The 5,188-nt window shown below is 34.0% G+C and overlaps 1 long non-coding RNA gene across 1 annotated transcript; it reads right to left on the reverse strand.

Annotated features, from left to right (window-relative positions):
* Positions 1–990: 990 nt before the first annotated feature.
* LOC122579563 lies at positions 991–4,820 on the reverse strand. Its single transcript, XR_006320665.1, has 3 exons — positions 4,548–4,820; positions 2,515–2,630; positions 991–1,404 (listed from the first exon to the last, which is right to left on the reverse strand). It is a non-coding gene; the product is annotated as an uncharacterized LOC122579563 (long non-coding RNA).
* Between the last annotated feature and the right edge of the window lie 368 nt (positions 4,821–5,188).

The following is a 5,188-nucleotide window of genomic DNA, read 5'->3' on the forward strand; positions in this document are numbered from 1 at the left end:
TTGTCATTAATATATATGGTTCTAGATATTTGAGAAAACCTACCGCTCAAGACATACAACGTCTATATGCTAAACATGAAGAAGTTCATGGTTTTCCTAAAATGCTTGGTAGCATTGATTGTATGCATTGCAACATCTTTATAATGCCTTGTTTCTATTATTAGTAACATCTTTCTAAAAATACATTATTAGAGAAAACATAATTAAAAAATAATATAGGTGATATATTAAATAAATAAAAAATGGTGTTTTGCGTTCTGGGTGGTTCTGCATCCATAACTGTTTAAAGTTGATGAAATGATGAAAACTGATGTGGCGCTGAGATGACATTCTGAATGGTTCTGTATACTGCAACCATACCTGATGCTCTTAAAACAATGTAAGCAAAAGTAATGTAGAAAAAGAAGATTTGGGATTAATCAACAGGTCAATATAGCGTCTCGCTTCAATGTTTGTTTTCATAGCATTGCATAATAGGCACCTATATAAAACAAACTTGTGTTTGAAGCACAGTATAAATGCAATAACAGCGGCAAACCCTCAATTTCTCGATTTTATGGTAACATTTGGAAAAACATCAAATTATAAAAACTGTCACATTTTTCTTATGCTTTTTTCATTTAGTGTCATCGATTAACTAAAGCTTCTTCATTCGCAGTAAGATGTAATCCATTATTAAAATCTGTTAATAGAAAGATCTACTAGCTCTTCATAAGCGGCTTCTTTAACTAGGGGTGTTCACGGACCGCTGGCATTAAAATCCGGTTTTGACTAAATCTCAAACCAACCCGGTATTCCTGTTTTTAATATACATTAAACCAAGTCAGACCAACTATGTTGTCAAACCGAACCAGACCAGACCATGTGAGCCGGTCCGGTTTGGTCGGTTTGACGGTTTTAAATTCTTATTTCCCTTTCTTCTATTTCCATTTTGTGTATATCTGTGACAAAAAGCATAACAAACACTTAAAATTAGAACATTTATGAAACTATTAAAATATAATATATGTTTGAGTCAACCATCAAAAGACATTCGATCCTATAATATTTTCATAGAGATTTCACATCATTTAATATACATGAGAAAGTTTAATTTCTTTAAAAACATACAAGGTCGAAACAAAATATTTACATAATGTATATTATATCCATTGTAGTACCAACATATTATCGTAAAAATACATGTATATGTATATGATTCCTTTTATTACCTTTGGTCCGGTCCGGTTTATGACGGTTTTTTCTTTGTTGAAACTGTAACCGAACCGATGAACCCGGTTTTTCAAAACTTGAATTGTCAGACCAGACTTTAGTAACTCAATCCGACCAAACCAATCCATACATCCCGGATTGGTCCAATTTTTACGGTTTGATGGTTTGATGAACACCCCTATCTTTAACAACCTGGTGCACAAAGATTTATAACAAAAATTTGGAGCAAAAGTTTTTCACCTTATATATGCAGCCATGAAAACGCAGCAAAAATTAGTTTTTCACCTTATATTTCAATCAAAGTGATTAGATTTTGCCAAAGTTATAGGATTAAAAGCACTTTCACAAAACAAATTAAAGCAACTAACAAAACTACCATGATGCATTTAGACTAATCGGAGTGGGGGGATAAACACCCGACGCCGCCCCTTCGCCCCCCGTTTGCCGCCTGCTACACCGTCCCGAGGGGCGGCAAATGCCAAAAACCATTTCACCCGATCAATATTCATCGCCCTCAAACTCACTTTTTTTCAAAAAAGTTTTAGCCGTTAACGGCTCTTTTGACCAAAAGTTTTTTTTTTCTTTTTTTTTTTTAAACCTTCATATATAAATATACATACTACTCCTTTATTTTATAAACAAAAAACCCACTCTTCCTATATTTCTCTCTATATATTATACACACTTCTTGATATTTTTTATTCCAAATTCAAATGGCACGAGTTTGGACCCGGTCTGAAGAAATAAGTTTGGCACAAGCTTGGGTCAAGATGGTAGACCTGTTGTGCAACAATTATCAGAAGGAACGTACGTTCTGGTCGAAAGTTACCTAGCTTTTCCTCGCTTATGAAAACCAACCATCCACATATCGAAATCCAGATGCGATGGCCGCTAAATGGCACCGCATGCGCACAAACATTGCCGTATTCGATATGATGTTCATCCGTGTGAACCGTGGTCGTGACGATGAACACGATGCAATGGTTGCAAGGACTTTGGCAGGGTACAATGCGGTATCTCGAAACGATTTTCATCACATGGAGGAGTGGGAATTGGTACGAAGCAATCCGAATTTTAGAAACATTTAATCATTTTGTTGTGTTGTGTGTATTCTATGTTTTATTGTGTGATGTTTGGAATAATTTTTAGTTGTGTTGTTTGTTTTTTATTTGAAATAAAGTGTGTGATGTGTTTTTTATATTTTAGTATATGTTTTTTATAAATAAAACTTAAAAAAAAATTGATAAAATAAGTGGAGGGCACCTTTTGAAGGAAGCCCCACTCCAAGAAAAAGGAGGGCACCTTTTGAAAGGATCCCCACGCCACGTGTCGGAAGTCGCCCCTATGTAGGGTGCCTCATTCCCCCCTCCTAATAGTCTTAGCTATTAGACATCATCAAGAAACTTGCTCAATAATCCCTGATGCATCGAGTAAAGCATGTCAATAAGGCAAAACATATTAAAGGGTCCTTCTTCATTTACGAAAATAGATAGATAAGAAAAGATGTCTGCCTCTCTTTTCTCGCGGAACACTCACTTAATGGGGCTATTTGAATTGGAAGACAACGACAAAAGTGAAAAACTGTAGTGCTTGTTGTGATTCAAAATATCTCAAATTTAACCTAAACGATGACAAAATCCATTGTACTGTCCATCTCAAGCAATTACAGATGATCTATACCTATACATCTAGTATCTGATATACATACCATGGTTGGTAATATGGGTTGGTATTATAGTATTATACAGATTCTTCCCATGCATATATTATCCTAATCAGATATATATACTTGATTAGATCAATCCAACCTGTTTCACTATTTATTTCCAACATTCTGAGCAAGATGATCAATATGCAATGGATGAGGATTTAGAAAGAGTTGACTGAATATTGATCATGATATGCCAAAAAATAGGTTTAGTGAGCATTTAGAAAACCATGTTTATGTGAGTGCTAGTTGTGTCTATGCGAATGGTAGTTTATACAGTTTCTCATGCAGATAGTAATAGAAATACAGGATAGCTAGCTAAAGGTTTGCACACCGCTAATTTTTATAGGTCTATACTATATTAGTCATATATATTGTTTGCTTGAGCAGTTATCTCCTTGGATATGGCAATTTGATCCATGCACTTATATATGGGCATATTTGGGCTATGACTAACAGGTGAAATAGATATCATAAAAAAAAGTTTAATATATTCAAAATATGTGAAAAGTCACCCAAGTGTATATAGTTGCTTACAGTTCCCAGCACCGTCAAATACCTCTTTTTATTCGCAAAGCCAACTCAATGACACATTGCTAAAATAGTGAGATAATTAAAACATGCAAGTATGTAACCAATTACCAATCTCTTGACTATTGCTGAATATATAACGATATGTAGTGAAAAATGTGTCAATAATAGGTATATCCTAAAGCCTCTGGTCATGCTATCTCGACATGTCAAAAATGTGTACTTTAGAGCTGCTCAAAATTAAAAATTTCATTCTTCACATACATTAAAATTTCCAGAAGTGCTCATGGTTCTATTTTGTTACCAGTTGGTTGCAAAACTTTTGTTTTGCCGGGTCAAAAAGTTAAAACTACGACTAGTTTGACAAAGTGACACGATTAAACAACCCGCCTAGATGTGCATATAATATATTTAGGCCAGGTCAATACCTTTTGCTACACTCTCCATCTTTAAGTTGCCTAACATTGTGTCTTATAAATCACAACAGCCTCATTATCATCTTATGAAGCCTGTCAAAAAGCTTTCACAAAATTTTACATTACGTGGGAGTTTTTTTATATAGTTACACATGCCACGGTGTCACACCCTAATAACATCTTATAGTTAACATCTTACCCATTCTGCCCTCATTTAGCGTCAAACTTAAACACCAACATGTATCATTTTTAGAGACAGTGTGTCATGATTATGACATCTTCAATCAATTGTATACCAATAGAGCTAGATCTTGTTTGTTGTGCATTATTCTAATTCTTGTTAACATGTAAACACTAAAGTCTAGGCAACTATAAAAGACCAATTTAAATATGAAAACTGCAATACAACTTAGAAAAATAGGAATTACCTTTCAGGAAACTGGAATCAATAAAATTCAAAAAACATCTCAAAAAGAGGAAACTCCATTCTTTTTTATAATTAAAATTGCATCTCAAAATCTAAGATAATTGTATAAGAAATTGAAAAGGAAAGAGTTTAATCAGACAACATGAAAATCAATAAAATTCAAAAAACATCAGAATCAATAAAATCTGGGGGGGGGGGGGGGGGGGGGGTGGAAACAATGCTATATGAGATGATAGGGGGAAAAATAAATAACCTCAAACTTCTTGTAATCCATGGCATATTGAATATCGAACTTCTTGGAAATCAGAGATAATAGTATGTGTTTTAGGAGAATAGGTGGAAGACCAGGAAAAACATAAAAATGGTGGTTGATAGCGGCCTCTGGAGATGGGGGGCGGTGGTGGAGGCATTGGTAATAGAGATCGGTGGGTGGCGATGGAGGACTGATGATGAAGGGCGTGTATGATAAGACAGAAAGAGGGTAGAGGGCGTATAAGGGTTTGATTGAGGGGTAGTTTGGGAAGAGAAAATAGGCTCAATCACTTACATTATGTTATTGAGTTTTTTTTAACAAAGAAATTTAATGAATTATAAAACAAGTTGTGTTTATTAAGTTTATTTTAAAGATAAAAAAGAAGGGAAATGATATGATTTGAGGAGGAAATCTAGTTATTTTTGTCTAAAAAAATTTCTCCTTATATTTGGGGTGCTTTGAGAAGAAACCGACTTATCTTCTAATTTTTTCTTTTCTTTTATAAATTAATCTCAAAAACAGTGTTAATCCCAACATATAGTTTAAGGAGGGATAAATACTTCCCAAATCAACCACTATTTTTTCCAACTTTCTATTTTAGTGTTGTTAATTTAGATATGAAAAATAAAAAGATTACTAAT

The sequence above is a fragment of the Erigeron canadensis genome, chromosome 8 (assembly GCF_010389155.1).
Source record: "Erigeron canadensis isolate Cc75 chromosome 8, C_canadensis_v1, whole genome shotgun sequence".
Taxonomy (NCBI): domain Eukaryota; kingdom Viridiplantae; phylum Streptophyta; class Magnoliopsida; order Asterales; family Asteraceae; genus Erigeron; species Erigeron canadensis.